This window comes from Coregonus clupeaformis, unplaced genomic scaffold (genome assembly GCF_020615455.1).
Source record: "Coregonus clupeaformis isolate EN_2021a unplaced genomic scaffold, ASM2061545v1 scaf0288, whole genome shotgun sequence".
NCBI lineage: Eukaryota > Metazoa > Chordata > Actinopteri > Salmoniformes > Salmonidae > Coregonus > Coregonus clupeaformis.
Window position 1 is genome coordinate 274,386 of NW_025533743.1, and position 13,293 is coordinate 287,678.

The 13,293-nt window shown below is 46.3% G+C and overlaps 1 pseudogene; it reads right to left on the minus strand.

The window, feature by feature from the left end:
• Positions 1 to 498: 498 nt before the first annotated feature.
• Positions 499 to 13,293, minus strand: part of LOC123484365 — a 29,589-nt pseudogene continuing 16,794 nt past the window's right edge.

The window sequence follows — 13,293 nt, forward strand, 5'->3', positions numbered from 1 at the left end:
CTATGATGAAAATTACAGGCCCTCTCATCTTTTAAGTGGGAGAACTTGCACAATTGGTGGCTGACTAAATACTTTTTCCCCCACTGTAACTGTTTTGTGACGTCTTCCTCTTTCATGACTCAATAATATCACCTTCCATACAGTTCTTTTTGATTGGCAGCCCAGCATTGTGTGATTGGATTGCAGATAGAACCTTATAGCACCAAGTTAAAAGGTGTTTGCGCAGATAGAACTTGCAGATGTTGTTGTTTTTTTTCATTGTAAAAGAAATCTGACATGTCTCACATGTTAAGGACCACCTAAAGAGCAACTCTATGTGAATAACTCATTTTTGACCAAGATGTCAGATAGAACCTCAAGGTCACGATTGTTTGTGTCCCAAATGGCAACCTGTTCCCTATACAGTGCACTACTTTCGACCAGAACCCTATGGGTCCTGGTCAAAAGTAGTGCACTACAAAGGAATAGGGTGCCATTTGGGACACATTATTCCAAATCTTAGTCCATAATGGGTAACTGCTCTATGTACCGTGGTCCTGAGTACTGTCCTCTACACTGGCAGTAAAAGTCCTGGTTGTCCAGGACACAGGTTCCTCCATACAGACAGGGGTTGGAGGAACAGGGGCTAGCAGCCACCTCACAGTGAGACCCCATGAACAAGTCACTGCATTCACAGAAGTAACCTGCAATAGAAACAAGTGTATAATGTAAAAAATAATATATATAGGACAACAAGATGTTTGAGATCAATGTGTTCTGTGTAGACTGTGAATAGGACTGTATGGTGATTCATCTCTGTCAGTAAATGGTGTCTGTCTCCTACCTCCATGAGGCAGAGTGGAGCAGGTTCCTCCATTCCCACAGGGCTGAGAGGAGCAGTCTGGGACAGGGAGGGTCCCACAGCCTGGTGCCACCCCCACCACCTCCTCTACTAGAACATGGGCCTGGGCCTCGGTGTCCAGGTTCAGATCATAGCCATTAAACCTGACAAAAATAAATCAACATTTATTTATGCATTTCACAAGCAAGTTTGTCACAAATCACTTTACGAAAAGAAGGACAACATTTGAAAAAAAGTGGACAAAAAGAAGGGAAACATCAAATACCTGACTGCCTCCATACAACCCTGTAGATCACGACTGTGAGAGACTGGCAAACGCTGCTGGTCAGATTCAGAAACACCACCCAGGAATAGGCTTCCGTCCAGGTTGAGGGAGTGGAGGGTGCCTGGTGCCGTGCCCGAGGCTGTGTAGAGCTGATCCAGAACCAGCATGGCGTGATTGCCGTCTACCTCAAGGGATACGGTGTGCCACTGGCCATCACTGACCTGGGCACTGTGGATAGAGACGATGCCTGGGCCACTGCCGCAGTCAAACTCGTACTGCAGCTTACCGTCCACTATCTGGGGGCAGTAGTGGGTTCATTAAGATAGATAATGGTTGTTAGGCATGGGAATTGCCAGGGACCTCACAATACAATATTATTACAATACTTTGGTACCGATTCGATATGTATTGCGATTCTCACAATCCTATATACACTATATATACAAAAGTATGTGGACACCCTTCAAATTAGTGGATTCGGCTATTTCAGCCACACCCTTTGCTGACAGGTGTATAAAATTGAGCACACAGCCATGCAATCTCCACAGACAAACATTGGCAGTAGAATGGCCTTACTGAAGAGCTCAATGACTTTCAATGTGGCACCATCATAGGATGCCACCTTTCCAACAAGTCAGTGCGTCAAATTTCTGCCCTGTAAGAGCTGTCCCGGTCAACTGTAAGTGCTGTTATTGAGAAGTGGAAACGTCTCGAAGCAACAACGGCTCAGCCTCGAAGTGGTAGGCCACACAAGCTCACAGAACGGGACCACCGAGTGCTGAAGTGCATAGCACGTAAAAATCTTCTGTCCTCGGTTGCATCACTCACTTCCGAGTTCCAAACTGCCTCTGGAAGCAACGTCAGCACTAGAACTGTTCCCCGGGAGCTTCATGAAATGGGTTTCCATGACTGAGCAGCCGCACACAAGCCTAAGATCACCATGCGCAATAAAGCGTTGGCTAGAGTGGTGTAAAGCTTGCCGCCATTGGACTCTTGAGCAGTGGAAAGCAGCTCTCTGGAGTGATGAATCACGCTTCATCATCTGGCAGTCCGACGGACAAATCTGGGTTTAGCGGATGCCAGGAGAACGCTACCTGCCCGAATGCATAGTGCCAACTGTAAAGTTTGGTGGAGGAGGAATAATGGTCTGGGGCTGTTTTTCATTGTTCGGGCTAGGCCCCTTAGTTCCAGTGAAGGGAAATCTTAACGCTACAGCATACAATGACATTCTAGACAATTCTGAGCTTCAAACTTTGTGGCAACAGTTTGGAGAAGGCTCTTTCCTGTTTCAGCATTACAATGCCCCCGTGCACAAAGCGAGGTCCATACAGAAATGGTTTGTCAAGATCGGTGTGGAAGAACTTGACTGGCCTGCACAGAGCCCTGACCTCAACCCCATCGAACACCTTTGGGATGAATTGGAACGCCTTCTGCGAGCCAGGCCTAATCACCAAATATCTGTGCCCGACCTGACTAATGCTCTTGTGGCTGAATGGAATGAGATGTTCGACGAGCAGGTGTCCACATACTTTTGGTCATGTAGTGTTTATTGCATTTCAATACTGTGATATTTTTGCTATTTGATGTTCCACACATATTGCCCACCATATGTCTGTTGCAGAGGGACAAGAGAGCCATGAGAAAACAAGTTTTGATCAGTCACAGAAATAAAAGTGTTGTAAATAAATTGGCTCCCTATTTAAAAAGAAGATGGAGAACAAGCTATAAAGGAATATACTGGAGCCTTGGTGCAGGTACAGCCAACTAGCGCAACAAAAATTATTTTGCGATATTGTCAAAACGATATGAGACATTGTATTGAGTTTTTACCCATCACTAATGGTTGTGTCTGAAATGGCACCATATTCCCTATATAGTGCACTCAGGGGCCAGTTTATTAGGTACACCACCCCATTCACGAAAATGGTTTGCTCCTACAGACAGTGAGTCAGGTGGCCGTGGCTTGCTATATAAAACAGGTAGACAGGAATTCAGTTCCTGTTAGACTAAACGATAGAATGGGCAAAACGTGTGACCTAAGCGGCTTTGAGTGTGGTATGATTGTTGCTGCCAGGCGCGCCGGATCCAGTATCTCAGAAACGGTGGCCCTCCTGGGCTTTTCACGCACAACAGTGTCTAGGGTTTACCGAGAATGCTACAAACAAAAAACATCCAGTCAGCGGCAGTCCTGTGGGCGAAAACAGCTACAATCAATCAATTAAATGTATTTATAAAGCCATTTTTACATCAGCAGATATATATACAGAATACCCAGCCTAAAACCCCAAACAGCAAGCAATGCAGAAGCATGGTGGCTAGGAAAAACTCCCTAGAAAGGCAGAAACCTAGGAAGAAACCAGGCTCTGAAGGGTGGCCAGTCCCCTTCTGGCTGTGCCGGTGGAGATTATAACAGTACATGGCCATTAAGGCCAGATTTTTCTCCAAGATGTTCAAACGTTCATAGATGACCAGCAGGGTCAAATAATAATCACAGTGGTTGTAGAGGTTGCAACAGGTCAGTACATCAGGAGTAAATGTCACTTGGCTGTTCATAGAGGTTCAAATAGCAGGTGCGGTAGAGAGAAAGAGTTGAAAACCGCAAAGTACAACAGTGGTGTGCAGAACGGCATCTCGGAACGCACAACTCGTCGGTCCTTGTCACAGATGGGCTATTGCAGCAGACGACCACACCGGGTTCCACTCCTATCAGCTAAAAACAAGAAGAAGCGGCTCCAGTGGGCACGCCATCACCAACACTGGACAATTGAGGAGTGGAAGAACATTGCCTGGTCCGACGAATCCCGGTTCCAGTTGCGTCATGCTGAATACAGTGTCAGGATTTGGCGTAAACAGCATGAGTCCATGGCCCCATCCTGCCTTGTGTCAACGATACAGGCTGGTGGCAGTGGTGTAATGATGTGGGGAATGTTTCCTGGAACACGTTAGGTCCCGTGATACCAATTGAGCAACGTTTGAGCTACAGAGTGTAACTGAATATTGTTGCTGAGCAGGTGCATCCCTTCATGGCTACAGGGGGGTCCGACCCGGTACTAGATGGGTGTACCTAATAAACTGGCCACTGAGTGTAGATGGAGTAGGGTGCCATTTGGAACGCATACAATGTGATGTCAGAGAATACTGACTAAACGCATACTATTTTCCAATTCAGTATGTGAGTGTCTCTAGAGGTGTACTGTATAGTGTTGTATTGATGGATGTGTTACACCTGAGTTTATGGCCTGTTTTATTCCCTTAAAATTACATTACTGATTTTCCTAACTGAACAACCAACAGCAACTTGTGGCCTATTCTGTATATAGTGCACTAGTTTATAGTGCACTACTATTAACCAGAGCCCTATATAGGGAATAGGTGCCATCTGGGACTCATCTATAGACCTACCTCTAGAATGCTGTAGTCTGTTCCTCTGGCGAACAGGAGAATGGCATGGTGGGACAGCGTTCTCAGTCTGAGAGACACTTTCATCTCCTCTCTATTACGGTTCTCCATCAGACGGTACCTGATGTAACCCTTCCCACTGAACCACAGAGACTGACCTCCTGTGGTTTAAAAAGAACAGATAGACGGATCAGTTTGTTATGTGGCATATTACATCTCTGTTACTAATATCTGTTTTGGTGGTGACTGAAGTAATGGTTATATAGGATCCGAAGAAACAGGAGCCATTCTAGGGCGGCAGGTAGCTTAGTGGTTAAGAGCGTTAGGCCAGTAATCGAAAGGTCGCTGGTTCGAATCCCTGAGCCGACTAGGTGAAAAAATCTGTCGATGTGCCCTTGAGCAAGGCACTTCACCCTAATTGCTCCTGTAAGTCGCTCTGGATAAGAGCGTCTGCTAAATGACTCAAATGTAATTCTGTTCGTCATCCTCTATTCATCTGGAATGTGAGAATAATGTCTAGCAACATTAGACTAAAGAAACAGTCATTCAAACACTATCTTGGTTGATGATCTGTTAGGTTGTTTAAGTGACAGAGAGTACCTGAGCATCCTCCCTGTTGGTCAGGTGGACAGACACAGCTGTATGGTCCCTCTCTCTGGTTGGACACATCCCTCAGGACAGGGCTTCCCCTCACAGAGCTGCTTCAACACAGGACACTCACCACCTAGTACCGAGCATATCAAATCAATACAATGAGGGAGAGGACACATCCTAAATGGCACCCTATTCCCTATATAGTGCACTACTTCTGACCAGGGCTCATACAGCTCATACAGCTATGGGAAAAAGTAATGCACTATGTAGGGAATAGGGTGCCATTTGGGACACGTCCAAAATGTAGTGTATTGGACGACCTCTATTGTTTTATCAATAGCCTGATGATATGTGATGTGTTGTGTGAGGTGTGAGGTGTTTTGTGTGTTGTGTGTTGTGTGGTGTGTGGTGTCTGTTGTGTGGTGTGATGTGTGTTGTGTGATGTGTATTGTGTGATGTGTGATGTGTGTTGTGTGTTGTACCTTTGCAGAGGCACACAGCAGATCTGTGATGTGGCGGGGTGATGAGGCTGAGTCTAGCCGTGCTGTAGGTGGTCAGGAAGTTCTGGTCCAGGGTGACCACCTCACTACAGAGCATGGCAGGACAGTCCAAGCCTGCACATAGCTTCCTGAACACCATGACCACGCGGAGGCCTGTAACCTCCTGAATAGCCCCCACAGAGGCATTGAGCTTACTGAGGAGGATCCTGTCCTTGGTAGTGGTCAGCAGGACATCCAGGCTACCAGGGGGCTCACAGGGCTGCAGACTGACCAGCTGGACATCACTCCTCCTGATCCCTGCCACCATGCGCAGCGCCCTCAGGAAGCCCCCTCCAGTGCTCCCCTATGAACTCCTCGGGGCCCACCCCAGCCAGGCGGACAGCCACGGAGCTCTCCAGCATGCGCTTGGTCACCTGGTGGGACGTGGCACGCCGACACCGGTTGCCGTGGTAGAAGGTCCATCGGTGACGGTGACGTTGAGCAGGTAGTGGCCCAGTTTGAGGACCTGACCCGGCCGGGTCACCAGCCCGGCCATCTGAGGGGGACAGGGAGAACAGTAGTGTGTTGGCTATGTCGGGCTGGAGGTGGTAGGTCAGGGAGTCATAAAGGTCCTGGTCAGTGGCTCGGATCTGACCCAGCACCCCGCCCGGGTAGGCCTCTCCTGGGGTGGAGATGAGTACCTCCAGGGGAGGATAGCAGGGGGTGGAGGCTCTCCTGGATCACCCTGATATTGATCACTGTGGAGGCCAGGATCGGTGGTCTGCCACTGTCTAACACCTGAGGAAACACAACAGAACCACAACCATTACATCATTATTACAACCTATCATTATAATCACTACCCAGTGCTTGAATTCCTCACTTCAGGTTAAGAGGATAAAATAACAGGCTTGCAAGCGCCATTGCTGACCAGAGGGGGAATTGGTGGACTTTATTCACTGCTGCTTCTGGGATTAAAGAAGAGAATCAATAATGGAATGAGGGCAATCTGTACCAACTCTGCTATGATCACAGAAGCTTGCAACCATTCCTGTGTTTCCGGTGAACCTACTGGTGCTCCCTGATACAGGAGGTAGCTTAGTGGTTAAGAGCGTTGTGCCAGTAACCGAAAGGTCGCTGGTTCTAATCCCCGAGCCGACTACGTGAAAAATCTGTCGATGTGTCCTTGAGCAAGGCACTTAACCCTAATTGCTCCTGTAAGTCGCAATGGATAAGAGTGTCTGCTAAATGACCAAAAAAAAAAAGATAAGATAAAAAAAAATACAGATAGCAGATATACGACCCTTCAGTCACCTCTATGGTTAATCGATTACTATTCATTTACTGTATCAAGAACAAACCACATTTCAGAGAAATGTACATTTTATGAATGTAGTCCAACCTGAGCATGTAGTATGTAGTGGTCCTTTACTGTGCGGTCCAGCAGTGTGGTGGTCCTGAGGGTTCCCTGGGGGTCTATTAGGAAGGAGCCTCCCTCGTCTCCCCCCAGGATGGTGAAGTAGAACGGGGGGCCGTTGTGGGAGGCATCCCTATCTGTTACAGTCAGCTGGAGAACACTGGTCCCTACTGGGACACTCTCCTGGGGTAAAGAGGGGGGAGAAAGAGAGAGACAGGGACAGAGGGAGGGAGGGAGGGAGAGAGAGACAGAGAGAGAGGGGGACAGAGGGAGGCAGGGAGGAAGGGAGAGACAGAGAGAGAGAGAGAGAGAGAGAGACAGAGAGAGAGAGAGAGAGAGAAAGAGGGAGAGAGAGAGACAGAGAGAGAGAGAGAAAGAGGGCGAGAGAGGGAGAGAGACAGAGAGAAAGAGGGAGAGAGGGAGAGAGAGAGAGAGAGAGAGAGGGAGAGAGAGAGAGAGAGAGAGAGAGAGAGAGAGAGCGAGAGAGAGAAAGAGGCGAGAGAGAGAGAAAAGGAAGAGAGAAAGAGGGAGAGAGGGGGGCCAGAGAGAGAGAGAGAGAGAGCGAGAGAGAGAAAGAGGGCGAGAGAGAGAAAGAGGGAGAGAGAAAGAGGGAGAGAGGGGGACAGACAGAGAGAGAGAGAGAGAGAGAGAGAGAGAGAGAGAGAGACAGAGAGAGAAAGAGAAAGAGGGAGAGAGAGAGGGAGAGAGGGGGGACGAGAGAGAGAGAGAGAGAGAGAGAGAGAGAGAGAGAGAGACAGAGAGAAAGATGGAGAGAGAGAGAGGGAGAGAGGGGGACAGAGAGAGAGAGAGAGAGAGAGAGAGAGATAGAGAGAGATTCCATATCCATGTCTTTCGATGCTGATTCAGGAGCTATTGTTCAGAGGCTTACTGAAGCTCCCTCGTTTATCCTGTCTTTCTCTTCTCAGCTATACATCCTGTATCTATACCTCACACTATTCCTTACACTCACCTGCTTCAAGTGCAACTCTATGGCACCCAATAACGTTTCTGAGTCCTCTTAACTTCAGTTAACTTGCACCCTCCAGCTAAACCTCACTTCATTTCAGACGTGTAGTCAGTGTTGTCAGATGGAATCTCTCTCTTATCTCTCCGTGGCATGTCTACCTCTGACATGCCTGTCTTACCTGGATGACAAGGCTGTAGTCGGCCTCAGAGAACACGGGTGCATTATCATTCACATCCGACACGTCAATGTTGATCAGGGCACTGCTGGATCTGGAGGGGCTCCCACTGTCTGATGCCAGTACCGTCAAAGTGTACAGAGCCACCTAGTTTTAACACAGAGTGAAGGGGTGGAAAAAAATCAACTCTAGACTTAGAGAGCAATTAGACACAATTGAGGCTTGTAACATTGCCAATCCTTGTCTGCTTCAAACTGTGACAGTTGGAGTGTTAATTGTGCTCTGTTGAATAAGAGGAACATGGGTAGAAAGATGGGAAGAATGTGGAAAGTTAGTTAGCTACCTTTTCTCGGTCTAACGGGCAGACAACCTTCACCTCACCGCTGACCGTGTCTATGGTGAAGGGCCCGGCCTGGTTGCCCTTGATGATGGAAAAGTGGATGTGGTTGTTGGAGGGACCATCAATGTCATCAGCCATCACCTTAACAACAAAGAACAGAGTGCATGAATGGACATGTTAACAATATTGCATCAGACATTTTCTAGTAAAATGACACTGCAGGATTTCCCCCCCTTTCTTTCTATAGAGCATTGAGTACAAATCAAAGGTTGAAAATGTTTCATTTATAGTGATTGCAGTTTTAGTACTACTAGACACTCACGGTCAACATGGTCAGGCCCGTGTCGGTATCTTCACTGATCACAGCAGAGTACACCTCCTGGCTGAAGACAGGAGAGTTGTCGTTGACATCTGTCAAGTAGATGGTTACTGTGGCAATGTCACCTTGGCTCGTCCTGCCTTTGTCCAAGGCCTGTACTGTCAAATAGTGCTCATGGGACGCTTCATGATCCAGAGCCTTGGTCACAAAAATGTCACCTGTAGACACACATACATACGCTCAGTAAAGGGACATTAAACACACATGACTAGGACAGCTAATGGCATAAACAATAAAGTTGACATTTATAGTATAGCAACCGGTGTGTGAGTCGATGCTGAACATCCCATGCTCGTTGCCGTTGACGATGGAGTAGGTGATGTCAGCGGTGGCCTTGGGGTCACCGCTAGCCGCAAACACCCTGACCACCTGGGTCCCCAAGGTGACGTCCTCTGACACCGTGACGCCATAGTCCCTGTTTTGGAAGGCCGGGGGTCTGTCGTTGACGCTTAAGCACAGAAACCAGCACAGAACAGACAGAGGACAGTCTTCTGGGTGAGCCCTGGTCTGTGGCCCCGGACACGCAGCGTGTACCCAGCCTGGGTCCTCACCAGGGGTCGCTCCACACGGACCAGCCCCTGAATCCTGCTGGATGGAGAATCGCCATCGGCTGAGTCCTCAAAGGAATACAGGATCCTGCTGTTGTTTGCTAGAGAGAGGGAGAGAGAGAGTTTAACCCATAAATGCACAGCCATCTCCACTCTATCCTACATGAACAGTCCAGATGGAATGGGAGGTCAATGGCGTGTTTTAACCAGAGCTTGCCCAGCCCAGTCCAAGCATATCCAGCATACTGTATCTGACCACAGTCATTTGTTAAGATAACTGCACGGCAGCTGAGTGAATTGGGGCCAAATCTCTCCATGATCTCAACAACCTCCAGAGTCATCAGGTGACAAAACAATTCATTAACTGATCCTGTAAACTCTCATTCCTGTGTGGCGTCCTGAATGATGCACGTTGTTGAGGCCAGCGAGAATGAGTCTTTCTGTGATGACATGAACATCCTATGGGCACGTCTGTGTTTAGGTCTGTGATTAGTGTTGTTTATGATAGAGGCCTGGCTGCTTCACAACAACAGACCCTGATGAATACAGCCAGGCAGGCATCACAAACTACACCCTACTCCATATATAGGGCACAGGGCCTATGGGCCCTGGTCAAAAGTAGTGCACTATAAAGGGAATAGGGTACCATTTATGATGCAACCAGAGAGGAGTGTGCTGCATAACTCAACTCTTATCACAGATTAAAGTCTGTCTGGCTCTCTATCACAGCAGGTACCAACGGAGATACGGAAAGTCCTAGGTAGGAGTCCATGGAGAAATAACCAGGCGAAAAAGAAATGGCTCCAAGGAGAGCACTATTGTCTCAATATGAAGTGCTGAAAAGCACCAGTAAGAGGTCAATTAGAGGTATATTGGAACAAACAGCTACAATTTGTTGTAAATCCACACAACAACACTGTGGAAGAATGACAGACATGCATAACTACATCATCATACAGTAAGTCTTTCTGCTGGGAACAGAACCAAAGGCTGTGTCCCCAATGGCACCCTCCATATTCCCTTCTACATAGTTCACTACTTTTGACCAGAGCCTTATGGGTCCTAAATAGGGAATAGGGTGTCATATCCAGAGTGACTTACAGTTAGTGCATTCATCTTAAGATAGCTAGGTTAGACAACCACATTTCACAGTCATAGTAAGTACATTTTTCCTCAATAAAGTAGTAATCAGCAAAGTAGATGCTAGTTGGAAATTACAAGTGTGAGTGTTTTAAAATGTATATTGTATATATATTATTGGCCATGTGTAAGTGTGTTTTCACCTTGGTTAGGGCTGTTGACTGAAGCAAACTACCTAATGTATAGTGGATACCATCTCTTTATACTTGTATTGCCGAGGACAAATGGACAAAAGCACTATCATGAACTTTCTGTATCAATCACTCACTCACTGCATGAAGTCCATATAGAGGAAGTCTTTAATTATGTTGTTGTTGTTTTCCTGTGGGTTGGTTGGTTGGAGAGGAAATATTATTTACACAGCTTGCTGTTGTTTAAGTGGATTTGAGGAATATTTAGGGCTTGACCGTTAAGAGGAAAGGACCACTGTCAATAACAGACTATCACGCCCTGGCTCTAGGGACTCTTTTATGTTGAGCCAGGGTGTGTAGAGTCTATGTTTTGTGTTCATTGTTTCAGTTTCTAGTTCATGTGTTTCTATGTTGGCCGGGTGGTTCTCAATCAGAGGCAACGTGAATCAGCTGTTGCTTGTTGTCTCTGATTGGGAACCATACTTAGGCAGCCGTTTGGCACTTGTGTTTTGTGGGATCTTGTTCCGTGTTGGTTTGTGTATGTACCCAAGGACTTCACGTATCGTTTTGTTGTTTTTGTTCGTGTGGTGAATAATAATAAAATATGTTCGCATTCCACGCTGCGCATTGGTCCACTCCTTTTGACGATCGTGACACAGACTAAATAACATTATGTCAGTTCATCATCAAAGCAATCTTTTTCAGTTGAATAATTCCATCAGTCTGCGCTGTGTGTTAATTGTGTGTGTGTGTGTGTGTGTGTGTGTGTGTGTCTTGCGTTAATGCCGGGATAAAGCACAGACCTCATTCTCTGTCTTACTTCATAATTGATTGCTTGGCAACAAAGAGCAACCAGTGCTTACAAGTTCATTATGACTTTGGAAACTTCTGCGAGACAAATTTCAAAAGGTATACCACACCAACCATTTCTTTTGAATGTGAATTAGGACTTTTCTCAAGGCTCTTTATTCATTACATCAGCCATCTATTATAATTAGGGGTGTAACGATTCGTTTTAACAACGATTCGATTTGTATCACGATTCGTGGTTGTCGATACGATTCAAGGACGATATTGGTTCATTTAGAACGATACGATCCGAAACGATTCAGTGACTTGAAATCGATTCAGTAACCTTTTAGCCAAAAATTCAACCAGTGTGACTGAAATAAATACCTGGTAACCAGTTGCATTTTAATGGCTGGCAATAGTCTTGATATTTTTAACAGTGTTTCATGACTCCATGCAGACCATCTGGTATTATGAAACTTACCAAAAGTCTCACAAGTCCGTCTGTTATGGCCTGTGCGGTTGGTCAGCACCCAATTCAATCAGTCCAATAAAGTCCGAAGTAAACTCTCCGTTGCTGGACACAGACACAATGTAAACTATTTCCTGCTCAGTTTTTGTGATGTCCTCAGATCCATCAAAAAGCATTCAGTAAAGGAACATCCTCAGAATAGGAAGACATGGGACGTGCATGTTTAGCTTTATGGAAAGAGAAAAATATTAAACAGAGCTTGCCGCTGTTCTTCATTCAGCTTGTCTCGCGACTGGACATGTATTCTCGGCTAGCTTTTAGCAATGGCTTGCGCCACATTCGTGTGCTCCTTGCTCTTTTCATGTTTGTCAAATAAAGGATGGTTGAAATTCTTTGAGCCTTTATAAAATGCACCTGTTTTGTCTGCTAGATGTGGATTTGAGCGGCAAATCTTGCACCACATTTCAGTGCGCTCATCGTTAGCTTCAAGCCACTTTTCCGAAAAAAGTATTTTCTTCGGCTCTGGCTCCAGTTGGCGTTTCTTTGTAGGTGGCGAAACGCCAAAGAATCTGCTTAATGTCTGTTGCTTTTTGGACATCCCTGACAGTAGTTGACAAGCAACATGTCATGTGTAAGGTTAGATGAGAAGATCGGTCAAGTACGCAAAGGCGCGTAGTAACACAAGTGTCATTACGCATTCCTGATTTTTGTCGCGCTTTGCGTATCTGCGTACCAGTTATGTGCACCCCTGCATATAAAGTCTGACGTGCTTAAATCCAATGGGTTATTTCCCTAGTATCGATAAAATCGATTTATTACATTTTAAAACGATGTTAGATCGATATATGTTGTCCAAAATGCCAACTCGCCGAGCACAGATCGATGTAGTTGGATCATATGAATATAAATCGATACATCGATGTAGTAGATGGATCGTTACACCCCTAATTATAATTGATCCGTAAATCGTAATTATTTGGTGCACATTTATTACATTAGTTATGTCTAATAACAGGATATATCTTATCATAACATGAATACTTTTTGGCACGTTAATGCATTAGATCCTAAAAGGCCTTAATATAAAGCCTCTTACCTGCATCCAGATCAGTGGCCTGTAGCCGTGCCACATACGTGTTTATCTCAGTGTTCTCAAAGACAGTGACAGGGTAGGGGTCAGCTGTGAACTCAGGAGTGTTATCATTGACATCTCCCACTGTTATCACCACATTAGCCTGGCAGTAACGCTGTCCTCCATCCTCCGCTTGCACCACCAGACTGTACACATCCCTCTCCTCGCGGTCCAACGGCAACAGGGTTTTCAGCTGGCCTTCAGAGAACACACAGCACAGACAAT